This window comes from Mytilus galloprovincialis, chromosome 1 (assembly GCF_965363235.1).
Source record: "Mytilus galloprovincialis chromosome 1, xbMytGall1.hap1.1, whole genome shotgun sequence".
NCBI classification, from domain to species: domain Eukaryota; kingdom Metazoa; phylum Mollusca; class Bivalvia; order Mytilida; family Mytilidae; genus Mytilus; species Mytilus galloprovincialis.
In genome coordinates this window covers 84,827,927-84,851,767 of record NC_134838.1, presented here as the reverse complement: position 1 = coordinate 84,851,767, position 23,841 = coordinate 84,827,927, and the positions used below count along the sequence as shown (strand labels likewise).

At 29.8% G+C, this 23,841-nt stretch overlaps 1 protein-coding gene across 1 annotated transcript in view; it reads right to left on the bottom strand.

Moving 5' to 3' along the window:
* Positions 1–16,918, bottom strand: part of LOC143042528 (uncharacterized) — an 85,715-nt gene extending 68,797 nt beyond the window's left edge. Inside the window, exon 1 of the mRNA XM_076214903.1 lies at positions 16,732–16,918. The gene's annotated coding sequence lies outside the window, so the exon portion shown is untranslated. The remainder of the gene's footprint in view (positions 1–16,731) is intronic.
* Between the last annotated feature and the right edge of the window lie 6,923 nt (positions 16,919–23,841).

The following is a 23,841-nucleotide window of genomic DNA, read 5'->3' as shown; positions in this document are numbered from 1 at the left end:
CTGCATATATGACATTAGCGGATGACTTTTAACTGTATGTTAAATCATTTAATATTTTTCTACACCTGTTTCAACCCTCAGTTTGGACAAGTATGATAATATAATACTGTTTTGTTGCTCCAGATACATTGACGACTTAGTAGGGTACACAAAAGAGAAACCTAATTCTCTGAATTCTAATACTTCCGTCCCACCTTAACACAGACATCACAAACTAGACACCAATCTAGACACCTATGATGCATTCACGTCTTTCTATGAAACATATTACAATAATGAATACAAGTTTCCACTTATTTCAAACCAAAAATAGAAAAGATTATACCCAGCTGTCAGATTTCACTTTTTCCTGTTTTGCCACTTTTACTGAAGGGGTGAAAAAAACGAATACATGAGTTTTTTAAATCATCAAAGAAGTTAATCATGGTAAATCAAGAGTGACTATAGGGAAAGCAACTCTGTTTCTACTTTATCTGACTGAAATTAACAATATAGGTACCACATTATGAACATAAGAACAACTACAAAATCAGTTGAAAAAGGCTTAACTCATCAGTAAAGTCCATTCCTCATTTTACAGCATGCCTTCCATTCCATTAAGCATTAACAGATTATGTAGACAACGTTACAATATACCTTATAAAAAAGAAGATGTGGTATGATTGCCAATGCGACAACCATCCACAAGAGACCAAAATGAAACAGAAATTAACAACTATAGATCACTTAGTTGGCAGTTAACTATTATTCTAAAATCTTTCAGAAAATATATATGCTAGAATATATCTATAAGTTTTTCTCATGTATGCATTAGGTTGAATTATGTCCCCTTACGTTTTTGTGCTTTTCAGGGTAAAAAAAACATTTTAAAAAATGTGCATGGAAAAGGAATATACTATTTATTCTATCTGACATACAATCATAATTACATTCTTACCCTAGAAAATTGTTACTCAATGAAAGGAAAATCATAATACTATCTCTATGCCTGCTTAAATATGAGGGCTTATTTAGTTAATGTTAAAAGGTTAGGTACCTTTAACCACTTATTGGTTTCCAAAAATGCACATATACTGGTGTCATGTTACCACAGAACTACAAATTAAACCTGAAGAAAACTAGTAAAGCTTTGCTTGTGTGAAAAAAAAGAAATTATGCACTTTATTTATTTCTGTTAAAATTATAAGACGTACAGGCAACTTAATTATGCCTCAAATTCCAATTGTTGCATATGTGTCATACAATTGGAAAAGTTAATGCAAGCATTGATTATAATACAAGTTACTGCATATTACCTAATAACTATAACGTTCTACTTTCTATGTAAATTTCAACATTATTACCTATAGATCAACCAATATTTGCTGAATCAGCAAGTTTCACTCTCAGAAGATAAATGTAAGGGCTGGTTTTTTTTTCTAGTTGCTCTAAATACACTTTTCAATTAATAGGTAAAAAATACGTTTGTTAATTTAGTGTAATTAAATATATATATGTATAGATTCATATCCCAGTTAAGGTGGCACGGCAGTATTTCCTGGTCCGTATGAATAATGATAGGCTTTGTACAATTTTCATCTTTTTCTAACACTGCCCAAAATTCTACATCAACATTTAACTAAAGTACTTTTATTATAATGATCAGAAATGAAATTGTATATGTATCACGAACTGTTTAATTTTTTTGTTGTTGCTATCTTTCAAAAACTAAGGACCTTTTAGGTCTTTTATCATGCAGTGAATACAATTTTTTAATTAAAAAATCTCAAAAGTTCATTTTCACCTGTATGTTAAATCATAACATATTTTTTTACACCTTATTCATCCCTCAGTTTGCAAAAGTATGTTCAGCTGATATGTATTTTTTGTCCAACCACACTGTCCTGAAGTAAAGTACACAAAAGAGCAACATAAACAGCTGAATCCAAATACTACCGTGCCACCTATATCTAAACTATATGTTAATAATAGTTATCTAAATATTGGATAATCAGATATATCGTGGTCATCAATGTTGATGTTTTGATAACAAAACAAATATTTTAGATTATTACAGGCAACTAAAGTATGTGGCGCTTCGAATTCCAATTGTTGCACATGTGTCATACAATTGGAAAAGTTAGAGTGGGTATTTATCATAATAAAAATTATGGCAAATTACCTAATAATTATAAAGTTCTTGTTTATATGCAAATTTTAACATTATTACCTACAGATCAACCAATATTTGCTGAATCAGCAACTTTAACTCCCACAAGTTAAATGTGAGGGCTGTTTTTATTCTAGATGCTCTAAATAAACTTTTCATGTAATAGGTAAAATAATACTTTTATTAATTTAGTTTAATTATATATACATATGTTACAGTGAATTTGTATAATCAGGGATTATGTAGAATCCCCGATTTTTCAGGGAATATATAAATTCACTAAAATCATTAGTTATTATATATAATCCCTGAAAATGACCAGTGATTTTACATAATCACTGAACATGTAAATAGTCAATCTAAAAAAATAAAAATCCAATATGATTTAAGGGATTTCCAATAATTTAAGGATGCTTTGTTTGATAAAAACAAATTATTATACACAAATTATCATTTTTTTTCTTTCATATTCCTTGCCAGATGAAATAATTTTACTTTTAAACACAAAGTATGATCTTAAAGATATAATCAACACAGGGTTTAGAGATAATGTTGAAGACTTCAAAATTAATAATATCAACATTACATCTATGCAGCGATAACTTTAATTGTATTGTTTACTTATTAAAAGCCAGCGTCAAATGGATATTAATGTTTTATTTGTAAATCCACAGAGCATGTTATTTGTGGTACGTGTAAAATAAATACTGAAGAAGATAATGGAACATCTGTTTTGTGTCTTTGTGGTTTTTGTTTGTTTATCTTTTTTGTTCAAATGAAAAAGAAATACAAGCTGAAAGAACTTATGCATTTAAATGTATAAAAAAAAACAGTCAGAACTAAAGGATTGACAAATAGAACAAAAATTTAGAAGTAGCTGACATTTGTTGTAATTTTGTCATAGCAATTCAATAGTATAAAAAAGGAAAGGGGAACCCAAAACAACATTATGGCAATTGTTCACCAAAAGTCTGAAAAGGATATCGCCTGGCCACAAAACATGGTTTCAAACTCAAACCAGTTCGAGCTGGATAATTCCCTTTTTTGGAGGTACCTTCAGATGTTTTCTACTATACTCTATATTTCTCTAAGGCGTGGTGTAAAATCTGTTCCGATATGTGAAGGAAAAGATTTTTTTAAATGTGGATTTTGTGGTAAAAACAGATGTTAAGCATATTATTTTAATAAATTGTGCCTAAAATTTAAAAAAAAATGGGGTTATCATTTTGATATATTGTGCTTAACATTTCACAATTTATGTTGATAATGATGTTTTAATATAATTTATTTCTTTATAAATAAAACTCTTTCTTCATTTCAGTTATTATGTATAATTCCTGACGATATTTCTAGTGATTAAACATAATCCCTGAACATCTCAGGGATTCTTCATAATCACTGATTATACAAATTCACTGTAACATATATATATGAAGCCCATGTGGTCGTGTGGTCTAGGGGTTCGGTTACAGTGCAGGCGATTTGGTGTCACGATATCTCAATAGCAGTGGGTCGAATACCATATATGTTCAAAGGAATGATAGTTCAACTGAGTCTAACTACTGTGTAATTGTATTGAAAACACCCTTTCAACTCGGTACAAGTAAGATGTTAAAAGATATTTAATCTAAGTTAGTTATCACCTTGGCGAATCAGGCTACTAGATCATGACGACAGGTATCCAATTCGATTGATAGAAAGAGTGTAACTTAGCGCAAATATACTATTAAGATCTTAAATTACAAGTTGCGGACACTTTATATAATTTGTTAAATGATAGTTCAGTTTTGGACAGGATAATCCTTTAATTATTTGTTGTATCGTTACCTATAAGTTATCTTCAATTAATAGTCATGTACATCTCGCTACAGTCAGGATTCTACTTCGTCAAAATTATCTCCCCATTACGCCAGTTCATTTTCACAATCGTAGATTGGAAGCCATTGTAGGGATGACGCGCTGCCAAGTTAGCAAATTTATCAACATTGCACCATTACGATTCTTATATGTCAGTTGTATTTTAAAAGACAAATGTATCAACTAGCTAATGAACATCAGTTAATGAACTTGTCTGCATTGATTCAACTTAAAACTATTGTCTGATCGGTTGTCAGGTGGAATTTTCAAAAATTCATAAATATTTAAAAAAAAATCTAATTAAATATTTCATGAAAAGGCAAACTAGATTTTTTTAGTGGTTGAAAACTATAAACCCTAGTTATCACATTCAAAAAATTATAATTTTTCGAAGATATACTTTCATCATCAAACTTGAAAGACTGTCGTCAATTACTTTTAGTAAAAAAATAGCTATTCGAACACACCTACTCTGTTTTTGTGATTCATTAGATAGGTATGTGACTTGACCCATATATTTCATCTTTTAGTACTGTGATTTTTTTTATGTTATAAAGTCAACCTGTAGCTTTGATATATAAAAGTGATAGAATCTGAAGCGAGACGTTGTATAAAAATATTCATGCTTTGTGCGATATCAAGACAAAATATTCAACTCAAACACGCCGTAACATAAAAAGGTGCACCCGATTTTCTCTTTTCGATACAATTGTTACCCATTTTTTGGATTTTTTTCTTGAGTCACATAATGAAAGGGCAGACACGAAAATTATTGAACTAATAGATTGATATGTTTTTCGTCTGTGGTAATTGTTTTTTAAAATCGGAGGTTATGCATTTTCTACATCCAACTTGAAAGATACCATGTCGTCAACTTAATATCTAATTGTTCTGCTTAACTATGTACTAGATGAATTGAAAACGTATGCAAATGGTGTTTTTAAAATAAAACACTATGTAATTGAGAAGAAAATTGTCATTTTATTTGTTTCTATTAACTTTTAAAATTTTTGTCACTATAATAAACATTACAGTAGGCATTTATCGCCTTCTCTAACAGAGCTTCGATTCTTTTGTTCTATTTCAACCGGGTTTCCGCCTGAATAAAGGTTCATACAATGAATGAAGCACAAGTATCATTCCTGTGAGATTAATAAATTATATCGCCGTTAAAAAAAAAGCAGTAACTGTCAAATTTATATAGATTAATCTCAATTCCAAAATCTCTCTTTTTGTTTGAATCTTTTAGAAAAAACATAAAGGAGAGAAACATGATCGTGTTGTTTTTATAAATTATTGTGTTAGTTATAAAAAAAAACTTGTAATGATAAGGTCTTTAATGGACATTGGTATCAAAATTAACATTGATATCAGTAATAGCGATCTGTTTGAATTGTATTTAAGGCCATTCTAAAACAATGAATTAAAAAAGAAAGAAAATGTATTTTAGGTTCAAAGGGTTGATAGATAGAATAAAGTTGACATCATTGGTATCTCAAAAAAAGAAAATTATTACGTATTTGACGATGTTCTCAAATATACTACAAGATTTGTAAGTCAATCTGATGTAACTTTGTTGGTTTATTCATGGTTACAAAAAGCTGGTGTTCATTACAAGTTGTAAATTAAAGAACGTGTTTATTTTTGTTTCATTGTATACAAAATCCGTTAATGTGGCTCGCGGGTACAAAAAATTCAGCAAAAAGTTTAACTTTTTTTTTCATTAAATTTTTTTATTTATTATACTATTAGTTATTACTTTATGATAAAGTACAAAAATCAACCCAATTAAATCGTTTCTGTTTGTCCCCAGAAGACTTTTAAAATGTTTATTTCAATGAAAAAGCTCCAAATTATCTCCTTTTGGCGCAAACTCATCGGTGACCTATATTTTTTATTATTGTTTTCAAATAAGCTGTACATAAACTAAATAATTGTAGAATTTAAGCGATTTCTATATTTAAGTATGACTCCACCTAAGAATCATGAAATATAAAGAAAAAGTGATTTACCCTATGTAACCAATATGCTCGATATTTAGTTATGTGACACTATTTGAGTAAAAATTAACATATTTTCAACCATAATTGTGTTTGCCTACTATTAATGTCATTTATACCCTAATAAAAATTTAGAACGCATGTTTTTCTCACTATATAAGTATTGGAAATATGATGGATGCTGTAACACATATCTGCCGTGAACAGGCGAGTTGTAGTTAACCATTTAGCATAACAGAAAATATGGAATCTCCCAAACAACATTTAAAAAAATTATATTTATTATCAATAAAAAGTTATTTTCATTTTAAATCAACCGCTTTTTCTTACTATTTATTTCAAGAAAAACAACTCGTGTTGAACTTCGAAACAAGTAAAAAAAAAATCCTAATGTATTCTGCATTTTTTATAAAACTGCAATTAACAGTGTTGAGAAATTAATAATTTAGAAATTTATACCCGAATATTTGTATTGCCGAAACCAATTTTTTGTTTTTCCTTTGATTTGCATAGAAGAATAGTGGAATACAATGTATCTTTTTTATTGATTATTGTTAACAAAAAGTATTCAGTCAGTTTATGCAGTATAAGTGACATGACTACTGAGACTAGTTAACTTGTAAATCATTTCATGATATACGTGTTCAATTCGTACATCATTGTTTTTGTTGAGTCCAAGCTGACCAGTTTATCAAAAAAGTTATTTTCATTAATAATCCTTCAGAGATAAGTATCACAACAATCAATGAGAATTGTTATGTCATTTATCAATAATTGATCCAAAACAAGCCATCAACTTTTTAAAAATATTTCCATGTTACAGTTTTCATAAATTTCAAGAATAATATCTTTATTTAACTTCAATGCCCTCAATATTATTTTTTTTAGTAGGGCGAACAGACTCTATGGGCGAATAAACCCGGGGCGAACGAACCAAGGGCGAACATTTTATTAGGGCGAACGGACCCGACAGCGATGAAAGCATTCTTTATTACCATGATAACAGGTAGATATGCTAGAGATCGAGCTCAATTGACAGTCACATAGATATTTACTTTCTATGTAACTGTTATTAACACTACTTTACATCCTTCAACAATGAGTTAAGTCATACTGTATAGTAAGCTCTAAATAACCCAGAAATAACAAATGTAAACCATTCCAAACAGAAAAATATTTAAAAACGGTCTGATTTATATCCATTTTTTTTTTATATAAAAAAAACAAATGCCGGTATGATATATACAACATTTAGTTAGTTCATGTACATAAACAAAGGATAATCACATGCACCGCATAAAATGTATTACAGACTTTTAAGGCTGCTTTTAAAGGATTTATAATTGTGTAATTTGTGTGCTTTCTTGTTACCTTTTATGTTATATTTTTTTGCCATTTACATGTAGTTTTTATGGATGCAATGCACAATGTACATGTACAAATGTATATCTCAAACAATGATATATGCAACTCCACAAAGACCAGGACTTGGATTGCGTGAAACTTTCAGAAATCTTCAATATCTTGATTACTATGTCATGATGCCTTTGCATTGTGAAACTATTTTTCTTAATATGTCAGAGTGAGCAACTGAAATACATACATTGTTTTTACTGTATTTTTGTTTGTTATATATCACATTGGACATCACTGACTATATTACTCTTTATAATTACTGTTGCCAGACTCACTTTTAGGAATCTTGGAATTGCATTTATATTTCACTCTTCAATGCAGCTAAAGATTCCCGTACCCGGAGGGTCCTTCAACTGGCCCCTAAACAAATATATATACTAGTTCAGTGATAATGAAAGCCATACTAAACTCCATATTCTATATTTTCTTATTTTTTTAGCTGAATTTATAAAATCTTATTAATATTTATTATTAATCTTTTTTTAAGGTACACTACGCCCAGAGAGTTTGTAATCGCGAACTATAATCACCGATTTCGGAGTGTAGCGGTGTGACACCGCGAATCACGGATTATACTCCCACTTTTCCCCAAATATTCTCTCCCAACACCGCGTGGCTGTTAATTGGTTTATTGAAAATTAATGACGCGGGACAACATAATCGGATTAGCCAGATTTATTACCTATGTATATTTAATCGATCTTGATTGCACCTGTGTGCTTTAAAACACGGTATTAAAACGTCCTTTCTTTGACAGATAAAAATGTGACATTGTCATTCAAAATAAGATAATTATTCTTGTATGTTTTTGTCCCATGTGATTGTCATTTGAAATAAAAACGTACCAACGAATAAAAGTAAACATGAAACACTTATTTTGTATTTTTATTATAGTCCGGTCAGGTCATAATTTGTGTTTTTTCAACAATAAAAAAACGATTTTACCACAATTAGTATCTGTTATGACCTACTCAGTGAGCAATATCCGGTTCATTAATTGTTCAACATATAAAAATCAACTGGCTTAAAACAAAATGTTGTTTTAATGGTAATTTGTCCAATCTTAACCCAAGAATTAATTTATCGGATCAACAAGTGAACTCTGTTACTTTCAATTTATTTTGCAATGTAAAATATTATGTTTCACTACCTTCGGTACATTACCGACTTGAGTTATTTGAATTCAGAAAAAGAAACTGTAAAGTGGCAACTCTGTTGAATGAAGGGAAAACGGTTTGTATGCAATGTGCCTTGTATTCATAAAAACACATTCCCCGCCCAGTCACAACACAATAATCACAACCTAATTATTTATATGAAGAAAAAAAATCATGTGTTGTTTGTCTCTGTTATGATCTGTTATTGATCCTTTATTATTTAAAATAAAATTGGATGGGAGTAATCCGTATTTTACTCCTCGTTAAAAGTCCTTGGCGAAATAAAAAATAAAAAAAGATATATTTCAACAATCACTATAGAGTATTAAAATGAAAGTATATCACACCAGGAATAATTTCGGTGTATGGAGTTTGGGGATAAAAACTCTCTATGCGTACTGTACATGTACCTTCTACCAGTCATCCAGTGTCATTTAAAGTTACTTGAGCAGAAATTTAAATTATGAAGAAAGTGATACATTGTACGCATGGTAATTAACCTATAGAATATTTTTTAAAGATATTCTTATATCAGACAACTTAGTTGTCAAAACAAATAGAGAACTGTTAGTAGATTGTGCCACTTTTGTTCTCTTGTTCACATTTTTTAAAGCCATTTTTCAACTGCACTGATCCTATTGATTTCAATACACGCATTATGTAAAAGTACATTAGATTACAACTAGGCTGAAAAAGTTTAATTTCATTGATATGAATCTTTGACCAATATATATATAGCGTTTGTAACTCTATACTATATATGTAGAAGGTGAATCAACTTTGTAACTTTGGATAGAGTCTCATGAAATGGTGAAAATCACTGTTTCCCGGTACACAGGTACACAGGGTTGTCAATAAATGCAAACTTAAAATTAGCAGAACTTAAAATACTAATACATATTACAACAACACTTTAAAGAGTCATTTGTTTTTAAACTTATCTTGGATCAGATAAATATAGAAAAATAGATTTACTATTCATCAAATCTATTCATAACTGCTGACTGTCTTCTTTCACTTTTTCCTCTCCCAAAGCAAGACACAAGTTCATGCAAAAATATAATGTAGGAAGATGTGTACTTCAATTTTAATAAAACAAATTTTAACGTCACATGCTTGTTGAGTAAAAATGCGTTTATGCGCATAGCAGATTGGAACTTCTCGAAAAAGCATTGTCAGCATTGACTTCGCAGCGGTTGACAATGTTTTTTCAGGGTAACAATTTGCTCTATCACCCTCTCAGCTTTGTCAATATGTGCTATATATATAATGATAGGAATAACATTAAAATTGTCAAGACATTTTTTTTTTTATTGATAACCATTATATGCAGCACAATTATTACAGACGCTTGCAGAAAGGGCACTACTTTTTGGGGGCATATACAGATATGTTGCGATTTTTCAGTTATTTTCTTTTCGCATATGCATACGACAGAGAACATTTAATTTTTTTGATTTATTTTCTACAAAACCTTCTTCATACAACTGCAGTATTTATGACTGACTCATTATATTGTATCAATATTTCTCTATTATGATTTTATCTATTACCAACACTTCAAACCAGTAAAAGTCTGAAATGGTCTATATCCAAACTCAACTATATTGATTGTCACTCGACCAGTCTGAATTGGTCTGAACTGTACTTGACATCACTCGACACCAGTCTTAACCATACTCGACTGTACTGATTTGTACTTGACCCTTATCTTTGACATTGAAAAAACTCATATGAATCGGAGTTCCTTCAGACACTTGTCAAAAACAAGAAGATCAAAGAAGCCAGGTTATTTAATTTCACTTTCAGATATATTGATGATGTTCTTTCCATTAACAATCCGAACTTTTCTGATTGGATTCCATTAATATACCCACCAGAACTAGAAATTAAAGAGACCACAGACACGGCTTCCTCTGCCTCATTTTTAGACTTATACCTCGAATTTGACATACACAGTCATCTCAGTACCAGAATCTATGACAAACGAGACGATTTTAATTTTGAAATTATCAATTTCCCCCACCTTAGTAGTAATATACCAACTTCACCTGCATATGGAATATACATTTCCCAACTTATTAGCTTTTCAAGAGCTTGCAGCTCCTATTCAGACTTTGTAAAACGTCACCAGTGTCTGAGCAGAAAATTGATGAACCAGGGGTATGTCAAAGAACGTCTCGTCCTTTTTCTTAAAAAGTTCATCGGAAGATACCCAGAACTTGTTGATAAATATTCCGTATCAACTTCACAAATAATACAAGATGGTCTTGAAGTATAGATTTTGCGTACTGACGTTTGTTAGCATCTTAATTACGTATTATAGTATTCTTTTATATGTCTTTTTTAGATATTCATTTGAAGTGACTCTGTGGTTATGTAAAACCACATACATCGAACGGCAAAATTATTTCATTTATTGATATTACTTTTACTTAAGGATCTTGACATACTATGAATGACTAAACTATTTTATTCAATAAGACTACTTTTTCTGTTTAGTCTGTTTTTTTATGATATACATTTGACGTGAAACTGTACTTATGTATCCCGTCATACTTTGAACCACACCATTATTTTATTTATTATTATTACTTTTACTGTTAAATCTGGTTTTTGTTATATCTACTTTACGTGAGTCTGCATTTATGTATGCCGTCATACGACAAAATTATTTTTATGTCTACCTGTGCGAATTTCAAACGCGCAATTTTACACCAGTAATGAAAACCTTCTATCATTTATGGGTAGACTTTACATAGATAAATTTAGCCGTATTTGACGTGAAACTGTACTTATGTGTCCCGTCATACTTTGAACCACACCATTATTTTATTTATTATTTTTACTGTAAGTCTGTTTTTTGTTATATCTACTTTACGTGAGTCTGCATTTATGTATGCCGTCATACGACAAAAGTATTTTTATGTCTACCTGTGCGAATTTCAAACGCGCAATTTTACACCAGTAATGAAAACCTTCTTTCATTTATGGGTAGACTTTACATAGATAAATTCAGCCGTATAAGAGAAGCAAAATGAGAATGTTAAATTTGATGTATGCCTTTTTGTGCTACTTTGTTACATTTGTTGTTTATGTAGTGATATTAAGATGATAACACAATATTGACTGTTGTACCCCTATTTTTGACATTTTTACTCTTTGAGTATGTTTGTTTTGTTCATGCATCGTTGACAATGTAATGGAATTTGATGCAACTGTCATACAAGTGAGAGGTATAGCTAGCTATAAAACCAGGTTCAATCCACCATTTTCTACATTAGAAAATGCCTGTACCAAGTCAGGAATATGACAGTTGTTATCCATTCGTTTGATGTGTTTGGACTTTTGATTTTGCCTTTTGATTTTTGATTTTCCTTTTTGAATTTTCCTCGGAGTTCAGTATTTTTGTGTTTTTACTTTTAAGTTTTACTCGACAAGTCTGGAACAGTCTTAACCAGCTCTCGACCTGTACTCGACCTATTTTTTTTTCTTCAGTCTTAACTATACTCGACCAAAGTTACCTGTTTGAACTATACTTCTACAAATATCCTCTACTTTTTTTTTATTTGAGCTGTTAAAATAAATTTCTTTTAAAATGACATGACAACAGCCATAATAAAATAAAGATAATATATATATATATATATATATATATATATATATATATATATATATATATATATATATATGTATAATCAGATTTATTTTTAAATTTATCATATTTTATTGAAATCTGTACATTTGTTAGTTGAAAAACATCAAGTACCGATACCTTATCCCGGCCTCGTTAACGTTAGTAAATAGCATATGTATACAGTTGTTAGTTTGTGTAAGTATTATGTATACATACAGCTTTCCGTATTTGAAAAAAAATATATACTATGTCAGTAATATCAAAAAAAAAGAAGTAAACCATTAAGATTTTCAAACATAATTATCTAGTAAAACAAATGCACAGGTTTTGAAATAATATATTTATATATTTTATTTTTATAATGATATTTTTTTATTTGCACATGAACATAATAATTATACACATTTGTATGCATAATAGATATATAATATATTTGATAGACACAGCTGTTTTAGTTTCCAGAAAATGATTTTTAAGACAAAGGCTGTTTGGATATGAAATATATACACATAGTTATCAAAGGTACCAGGATTATAATTTATTACGCCAGACGCGCGTTTCGTCTACATAAGACTCATCAGTGACGCTCATATCAAAATATTTAGTAAGCCAAACTAGTAAAAAGTTGAAGAGCATTGATGATCCAAAATTCCAAAACGTTGTGCCAAATACGACTAAGGTAATATATGCCTTATATGTGGAGTCTTATTGGTTTTGTGTTCTGTTTTTTATGATAGTAAAGGAGTTCAGGGGTTCCAGCAGATCTCTGCCCTACTGAGTAATTCATTTTTATAAAATATAGTTTTTTCTATTAATAAGAAGTAAAATCACCAAAAATACTAAACTCAGAGGAAAATCAAATCGGAAAGTCCATAATCTCATGACAAAATCGAATGACAAAACACATCAAAAACGAATGGACAAGAACTGTCATTTATAAGTTTTCTTTTGAATAGTTTTTAGTGCTATTATATTGGTTTGTTCCATAGATAATTTGCTTCTATAAATGTAGAATTTTGTTAACAGAAGTATATGATTCATATATCATTTTTATCTAGTTGGAATACCAAATAAAACCAAATCAATGTTTAAAGTTAGTTCTATTTCTGTCTTCTCAAATATCCAGGAGTTAAGGTCTTCCAATAGTTTTGATATATATGAACACGTCCAGAATATTCTAGAATTTTCTATTGTTTCGACCCCTCCGCACCCAAAACTATAACTATTTGTAACTTAAATTTTTATTTTAAGGAGAAGTTCATTCGTGCCACAAATTCGATGTATTATTCTGTATTGAAACCACTGCAATTTTGATTTTTTGTAATATAAAAGGGCAATACATGGTTATTTTTCAAATTGAAGTTTGCATTGAGAATTAATGACCACTTTTGTTCACATTTTTGTTTAGGATTTGACTTTTTACCATTCAAAATTTTACACATATCTTTTGAACCTCTCTGGGATCATCCAAACCTCTTTTTTTGTCCAATCTTTATATAAAACTGAATGGTTACCAATCTTTATTCCAACATTCGTCCATATAGGGCATGTCTTAATTTGAGAGTTATTGTGTACATTTTAAAGATCTTGCCAAGCATCAAATACTTCTTTCCAAAATGGATTATTTAACTTTTTATAAGGACCAAGAAATTGCATTTCCAAAAAATTAAAATTTTCTGAAAAGAGGAATAGTTTCACTAGTTTTGAATTATTTCTATTATTAATTCTTCTTATCCAGGTTAATTCTAGACCTTTTATGCAGTTTTCAATATTTATCATTTTTGGTCCTCCTAACAGTGTGGTTTGGATAAGGTGTCTCTATTAACTTTATATGGTTTGTTATCCAAGACAAAGGAAAATATTCAGATTTTTACATCCTTACAAGATTCTCAGATTTATCAAATAGAGAAGTATAATCAAATTATAATAATTCAATTCAATTAATTTTGAAGTTTGAGAGTTTAGCTAAATAAAATATCTTCGTTTATCTAAAAACTACACTTATACTGAGGTGCTTCTTGTTTGGCATTTAATCTTAATTTTCCAAAATATCTAAATAAAAACTACATGATAGGTTTCATGGTTTCATACCATAGTAATATAATTATCTTTTTAGAATGGTGCATGTAGCAAGAGCCAACAAAATCACTTAAAATGTTCAACCTTATATTAGAAATATATATTTTATCATAATTTGGGATATATTATATATACCTTTATCAAATTAAAAAAAGAATAAAAAATTATAGAAATTAATAAAATTGATAAAATTGTACTTTTGATTGGTGTATGAATTAATACTTCATGATTTGGGCAAATTCATTAAACAGATCACACTCGGTCAGAGAGTATTAAATTCTAAATAACATACATCCAAAATTGCAATTTCCTGTACAACTTAAATCGCAAGGCCTTTTGAATCTACTAGATAAGTAATACACCAGTTTAAGAAATGTAGGGTTTTCTTTATACCTGTAAAATACACAAGTTCTGATGTAATTAAATCTTATAAAGTGTTTTAATTTTGACAAAAAATATTTGATTTTAAAATAAAGTCAATAACTTTATTAAAATTATTACAACTTAGAAACACATTTCCTTTTTCAAAATGGCATCACGGATTGCTATCAAGGTTTAATTATGATGATTTTATAGGTTCATGGTTTTACAAAACAAAGATGTCATTTTTTAAAATTGATAAAGTTGCTTTATGTACTATTTTACATGTTTATGTATTTTATTAAAAACCAAAACTCACTGCCTTATTACCTTTACTCAATTGACACCCTACATTTATACTAGGTTTAAGTCTAAATGTAACCATAAAATACAACTGAAAGATTAAAAATGTTTGAAAAATATTAAAAATATTAGTCACAATTCAGTTTTGAAATAATCAATTTTTGATCAGCTTGTTTTATCTTTATTCTAAAGGTTATATAAATGTGTAGCTGTTGAAAAATATGGCGTTGAAGTTATATTATTTTTGTTCTGAAATTTTGGTTTAAATGCTATAAATTATAATGATTACATTTATAATTTAGAATTTATAGATTTCCTGTTCCTGAATTGATAAAATACAATGTATTTATACAAAAAAATAGGTCTAGGTTGGTTTAGACTTGGTCGAGTATGGTTAAGACTTGGTCGAGTATGGTTCAGATTAGGTCAAGTGTGGTCCAGACTAGGTTGAGTATGGTCCAGACTAGGTCGAGTATGGTTCAGACCAGGTCAAGCATGGTTTAGACATATTGTAAAATTGTTAAATACAATTTCAGACTATTAAGTATGGTTCAGACTACGGTCGAGTATTATAAAGTAAATTTCAGACCAATTCAGACTGGTCGAGTAAAAATCAGTATAGTCGAGTACACATAAAGGCCATTAAAGACTTTTACTGGTTTCTTGTGCAAATTATATGAAAAATTGGTGTTTCTCTTTAATGGAAGATTTTTCTCAAATACGAGTTCCCTCACAAGACAACAAAGTCCAAACCAACAATGATAATTTTCTATGTACGTGTTAATGTAAGATAAATTTGTGCATTTGCTTATACTTGACTGTATGTGTATTTTCGCTGGTACTTTGGATATCATTCAGATCAGAGCATATCTTCTAGGCTGAAATCATGCCTAATCTTGTTTTCCAATAATTGTTATAATATTGTCAAGATACATCATCAAACTCCTAAGATTATGTTTAAGAAGAAGTTACAAGTGAAAACAATATGTATGATTTTTGCCTTCCTAAATGAATGAAAACATTACAATCTTCCAGTAACACATATTTCGGGAAAATTATAAAACCACTTATATAGAGGCTCTAAAGACTCTGTATGCATATAAAAAAATGGTATTCTCTAACATTGTAGACGGGAATATAAGTCATTTAATGTGATCTTGTATTACTGATCTGTTAGTCTGTTTAGTTTCTCTGACTTAGTAATAGATCTTGTCTCGCTGATCATTTTTCAATATTCATTTGTACACGAACAAAAAACATTGCAAAACATATGTGCAATTCAACTATATGCAGACAAACTGTTCATACAACCAGAGAATTGGCATATTGGCATTTATATTCAAAGGGTTGTGTATAGTATTTTTTGAAATGGCTTTCGTCATGTTAAGGCTTAATGACCGCAATGCAAATTATGAAAGTGTCCCATACTTTGCCATATGTTAAGTCAAACATGGAGTGGAGACGATTTTTGTAAAAGTTAACGGACGACAAAAACGGACGACGACTGATGACGGACTCCAAGTGATGAGAAAATCTTACTCGTTACTTTTGGAGCAATTAATACTTAATAAGTTGTCAAAGGTACTAGGATCATAATTTGAAAGACGATCTGTTATTCATTATCAATCAACATTTATTGAAATGCATGATGATAAACTAAAAACAATAATTCAAATTTATCAAACTGTTTATCAAAGAAATTCTAGATTGTAAATGATCAAGTATTTTTTTCAGATCTGCTAAACGTTTATATTGATGACAAAAAACACTTACCTTATCGCTAATGTAAATATCCAGTATGACAATCTAGGCCTTATTTCAAATTAAATCTTCTATTTTGACAATGACCTGAGTTACCTGTGTCACAGCTATAACTATACCAATACGTTGTGTTTCCGTCATTCTATATTTCTTTCTTTTCATGTATCATTAGCCTTATTCGCGTTTACATCTTGAATTCACCATTTTCTACATAAGTAAATGCCTGTACTAAGTCAATTTGACATCAGTTACAAATGTCATACAAAATAACATGAAAAGGCAAAAATATTTGACAATTTTCACATATTTCAAATTTGCACTAATCCTTTCAGTAAACATAAGGAATCACGACAGTGTTAAACAACCTGATTTTGTGATTTATGTCTATTAAAACGTAGTCAAGATGAATGAAAAAAATGTTTTGTTTTAAAAGCAACGGATAAACACTACAACTGCTTTGAAAATTACGGAAGCCCATTTAGGACCTCCCAAAAATATAATTTGAATTTCGAAATCATGAATTTAAATCGGTTTCACGAATTTGATAATTCGTTATTACAGATAAAATTTGTGAAAACAAATTGGTTGAAATCGATATTACAGAATTTGTTATTAGTTATCACAATTTTTTTGTAATTTGTAATAACTAATTTAAATCGTTGTAACGAATTGTATAATTGGTTTATCCTCCAAAAAATATATTCATGTTGCAAATTTTAAAAAAATGTGTAAAATAATAATAAACCCTAAAAACGGATATTATATCATTATCTTGTCCAGTAAATTTTAATTATTGTGACTATGTTCTAATTGAAACTAGAATAGATGCTACAATAGTATAGAGTTGATCAAGATGAAAAAAGAACAAGCCTTGTTGTTAACCTTGGAGTTAGAGTTGTAAGATAGATTGTACTGAGTTTTTGATATTGATGGCCCTGGACTTCTTTGTGCACTATCATATATACCTTTGCTGACATTTTCTTATTCAGAAGCCAAATTCTAATAATTGACTACATTTGTACCAAACAGTAACAAGTTTGATGAAGCATGATATGCTTAAAACAACATTTGGTAAAATTCATAACTACTAAGAAGAAAAAATAAACTTTGTGTCTGTATTTGAAATTAAAATTACTTCACTTTTAAACTGTAATACTTTGCAAGTTTTATGAATTAGATGATGATATAAAAGACATTTTAACATATGATAATGACAAGAAAAAAATATACTCAATTAATGTAAGAAAATATCATTTGATTCAAGTTTTCATTTTTACTATGCCGATTTTTATCATTTATTGTGTCTTAGTGATATAAGAGAAAACAAACCTACTTAAAAAAGACAAGAATATATAGTTCTTTTTTGCTGTTAGTCTTTAACATTGGATATGAACTCGAAATTAAAAAATATATTTCATTTAACTTTACCCAAGGTCAATTGGCTTTATGTGTTTACAACCTAATTCACCCTTATAATCCCATGTTTGTTCAAGCATTCCTCTTTTTCCTACATAGATTTCCTACATTTTATATACCTGATTAACAAATGTAGTATTAGCAGGAATAAGCCGATAATCATCATAGTGTATAAGTTAGATTTATAACATTTGGTTGAGGCAAGCGGAAACCAGTTCTGGGAATGTACGCGACTTAAAGACTGGATTGAAGGAAAAGGACTAGACTAAATGCCCACATTGCCTACCGGCGGGGGCATAAAAATGTGTTATTTCGTACCCTTTGCTTTTCTATTCGTTATATCTTTTTCAATTCTCCTTTAAGACTGGCGACTCCCTTCATGTGCATCGCCAATGAATATATTTAACACAGAAGCAACATAAGAAATTTCGGCAACATGGTTTATCGAAGTGTAAAACCTAAGCATCTAATAAGACAAATCAAGTTCAAGTATTTGTTTATATGCTTATGATTTAAGAAATATTTGGTAATGACGAAAGATAATAGTAGTGGATGTAATTCGAAAACAGAAAATAGATACAAAGGAGAAGATCATAGAATATAATGTGTATAATGTGTGCAATGAGCCCGCCTGCGGGACAACATGACAAAAAATTAAGATTAGGGTAAAAAGAGTCAATTGTCGCTTTCAATCATATGAAATAATTTGCAGATCTTTGCTTTCTAATTTTAGCTTTCATAATTGATTGCAAAATTCTCCCTTTCTGTTTTAATTTTCAAAATAATAGACCAAACACAAAATAATAAACAACTCAATAAAGGAAAATAACATCTTACATTTTTGATGTAAAGAGACAATAAGTAAATCTTGTGATTCTAATTAAAAATTCTTAATCTATAGCGGTTTGCAAGATAACAAAAAAAGACTTGTGTTTTACGCCCTGTGTTGTATGTAACGTTAGGCCATGTAGGTCATGTTCGTATGCAGGCCGGTTCATTGCACAGATTCTCAAACCTAATGTATTTCTCTCACCTTACTTTCCTCCAGGATAGCCTTATCTTCCTGTGCACTTATATTATCTTTTTCCCCTCTTTTCATCTTGTACTTTTGTTATATAAATTCCGTGTATCTTTACTTTTATTGTCATTATTTAATATTTGGTAAATATTATGAGCATATCAACAAATACTTGTATGTGATTGGTCTGTTAGATTATCGTTCCTAGGTTTTATACTTAGATAAACCATTTTGGCGAAACTACTCTCTGGCCTTTGTGTAAAATGTATACAGGCGTGATACACACTAATGATTTTTATCGCTCTAAAAGACTTTCAATTAAAAATAAGGAATAAAATGATATCGGACAAGAAGTATGAGGATTAGACACATTTTTTATCCAGATAGTTTTGGTGTGTAGTAAACTGGGTCGCAGGCTGATAAACTTATATATCAGTTTAACATATTTTTAACATATTGTTACATCAAATTAATTATCTGTTTATGCAAATTATTTATCTGTTAAATCAAATTAATAATCCGTTTTATCAAATTATTAATCTATTATATAAAACTAAAAAGTTGTATCAAATTTGAAAAGTAAATAAACATGGCCCTAAAACTCTTCCGTAGAAGATTTAGCTATTTGATATATTTGACTGAAACGAAATATTTCTTAATTAAATTTTACTATCTACTATCTACAATGGTGGCGTAAATATGGCTGAAATTGAAGTGGAAAAAAAGAAAGAAAACATGTGTTATGTTTTATAAAACCCATTTATAACAATAAAAAAGGAAAGAATCGTATAAATTATCATATGGTATGAATTTAGCAAAATTGTAATAATGAGGTCTTAAATGGACATTGGTATCAAAATTAGTATCGCTATCAGTAATAGCGAGGCGATATGAATCAGTATAAATGGTATTTTATGCAATATTAAAACAATGACTACCTAAGCCTTATTACCGAAATAAGATATCGCCAGAGAGTTCCTACACTATTCCATCAATAAGTGCACACCCTGATATTGTAAGTGTTACTGAGCAGGAGCGAAACATATTGTTTGAGATACAACAAACGATAAAACCAGATTGCAAGTTTCTGCCTATAAAATTTGTAGATGACTGCATTTAAGTTAACTGAATTTGATGATCAGAACCAATATATACTTGATTATAAGTATTTTGAACTTATATATCAAATGAATCATAAAGCATTTAACACAAAAACTACTAAACCCTAGAAACAAACCATGATGACGAATTAAGTCGACTGTTTGACCAAGGTCTCCATGTATTATAATGTAGATTAGATAAACAACTATTGTTTATGAATATAAACTTTTGAATCATTTGTACGAGTTCTCGATTAATAGATTCGAGACCTTTAATCAAATTGTCAAATTGATAATTTTTCGAGTTGTTATTACGTAAAACTGAGATTTTTTTGTTAACTAAATAGTGATCTAAAAATGTTCATTATGGTGGTCTTTATCACTATTTCATAAATAAACAAAAAATGGTGTGAAATATCACTTTTTATCTGCAGAAGAAATTATAGAAAAAAACTAGCCTTAAGTGTAGGATAAAGTTTGGTAATTTATCAACTAACAAAAAGTTCATTTTTCGTAAGTCCGAAACGCTCATATTGAAAAACTTGGTCGTGTTTTTTTTCGAAATTCATAGTAAAAGCGACATTTTTATCCGTAAATGGGTTATATTCATCTATGGAATATTTCCCTTAAACACGAATTTACAGTTGACATATACCAGATATAAGGTTTGTTTCCGTTTCCATAACAGCAAAGTCTCAACCAATAACGATTGAAATGGTTCACAACATATACATACAGTATATAACTTTTCAATCTACAAGCATATGTGAGATATATGAGTTCACTCGCTTGTACTTTAAATATTATTTAGACCATATCATAAAGGATATGGTCGTGGTTATTTGAAAGAAATAAGACACACAGTTATTACAGCCAACCTCTTTTATTTTACGCATTACATCTTCGTAGATTTAGGTACTATTTCGTTCAAATGATCCCCATAGTTTTCCAAGAATTGTCAAAATATTACTAAGAGGCATCATCAAATTCCTAAGAAGTAGTTGCAAGTGAGGGGAATATGCAGGATTAGTGGCTTTCCATATCAACATAGAAAACGAAAACGTTAAATGTCCCAATTACATACATTTCGGAAAAAATAAGGAAACACTAACTAGAGGCTCCAATGAGCCTGTGTAGCTCATCTGATATTTTTATTTACAATTGATGCATGAAATAATGCAACCAATATATTTTTTATAGTTTAAGAGATTTAAGTCAAAAACTGCATGTTCACCCTAAGTTCTGTATTTAGCCATCATGTCTGCCAGGCAGGGCTATCAGACACATTTTTAAAACTAAATACCCCAATGCTGATTGTGAATGGGTTTGGTTAAATTTGTCTAAATTATAACTTTTGTTAAAGATTACAAAAATTTACGAAAAATTATTAAATTTGACTTTAAAGGGGAATAACTCCTTATGTGGTCATTTGACGATTTTGGCCTCTTATATAGTAATTTTAAGGACATTTTGCAGTGTTTTGTTATCATTTTGAATATTATTATAGATAGAGATAAACTGTAAACAGCAATAATGATCAGCAAAGTAAAATCTACAAAAAGTCAACATGACCAAAATGGTTAATTCACCCCTTAAGGTTCACACATCGTTGTAAATATAACGGAATTTGATGAGACGGTTGAAAAAGGTAGAGGTTTAGCGTTATGAAAATCAGGTTTAATCCACCATTGTCTACATTTGAAAATGTCTGAACCAAGTCAGGAATATGACAGTTGTTGTCCATTCGTTTGATGTGTTTTGTCATTTGATTTTGCCATGTATTTAGGGACTTTCCGATTGAATTTTCCTCGAAGTTCAGTATTTTTGTGATTTTACTTTTTCCTTTATAGTAAATTTTTGTAGTCTTACAAAAATCTTTTCACCTGAAACTACTGAGGTCAAAATAATATTTAGGTATCTAGTTTAACAAAGGTGTCCGATGAACCCACCTGCCAACCAACATGGCCGACATAGCTAAAAATAGAAAAAGGGGTAAAATGCAGTGTTTGGCTTATATACATTTCTCTGAAACTAAAGCATTTAGAGCAAATTGGACAAGATAAAAATGTTCATCAGGTTAAGCTATATTTGTTCTGAAATTTTCAGACGAATTAGACAAATTGTTAATAGATTTAGTAATTTGAAGGAAATTTTGTTGTTTTTGGTTAATATTTCAAATATTATTTTGATAGAGATAACTTATAAACAACAATTATGTTCAGCAAAGTAAGGTTTACGAATAATTCAACATGACCAAAATGGTCAAATGACCCCATAAGGAGTTATTGCCCTTTAAGGTCAAATTTATCAATTTTTCGTAAATTTTTGTAATCTTTTACAAAAGTCTTCTCCTGAACTATTGAGACAAATTTAACCAAACTTGACCACAAGTAAGCATTTGGGTATTTCTTTTTTAAAATGTTTCCGATGACCCTGTCTCCCAACCAACATGGCAGACATGGCTAAAAATAGAACATAGGGGGAAAATGTAGTTTTTGACTTGTATCTCTGAAACTAGAGCAAAAGTATAACGATTGCATTATTTCATGCATCAATTGTAAATAAAAATATCAAGTGAGCGGCACAGGATCCTTGGAGTCTATAGTTATATACATTAACGATTCCAGGCGACGTTGGCGACAAGCGTTTGCAATATCACTCGTTACGAGAGGTGTTGCTCAAAGGCTAAAAACGAAAAACGGAACGGAATACGGAATTGAAATAGAAAACGGAAACAGACAGAATTTACATCTGTTTTTTTGTAATTTTATTTACATAGGCATGTATTGTTCAAAACACATGTTTACAAAAAAGAAAAAAATGTGGAATACATTTAAGATAAAATATGTTATGGCATAAAGTATTGAAATGATTGACATGAGATGATTATGTTTCTTAAATATTTTATTAGGTTATAGTGTACGTAGTTTTATTTTTGTAAGCGCTTGCAATGGCTTCAGTGGTTCATTTATTTTATATTCTGCTTAAACCAATAAACGTACGTCGTAACGTCGTTACTGCGATTTACTATAGGTTGCACTTTGTAAATACAGCTGTTTCTGACAACACGCCTCTTTTGGGGAGAAATAGAATATTCATAGAAAATTAATTTTGTTTACATACTGGTTCCCAGTTATGCTCTCTGTGTTCCATATCGCAGAGACAGAACTGGGGAATGTTACCAGTAAATAAACACGTGCATATTGTTTACATTGAAATCTGTGGTAACCTTTCATTCGAGGTAGGGGTAGTTAAGAAAATTAGTGTAAGTTTCAACTCTGAGAAGTTCGGGGCATATAAACGTTGAAAATATGCCGCACAGCCCTATATTTTGACCTTTGAAAAAAATTGTGGTGCAAATGAACTTTCAATTCTAGGATAAGATTTTTTTCAAAACTTCATAGTGAAAGTGGTACAGTTTTAGCCGTAAAAGGAGTTCCTATGGGAAATCGCATTGTCAATATTTACAGAAATGCAACCTATAGTCTGTTGACTTTTCTTTTTTTTTCTTAAATACAGATATTGGATATACGTCAATAATGCAGTAACTCAACGCCAAAATAAATCTGCATGAGACCTAAAAAGCTG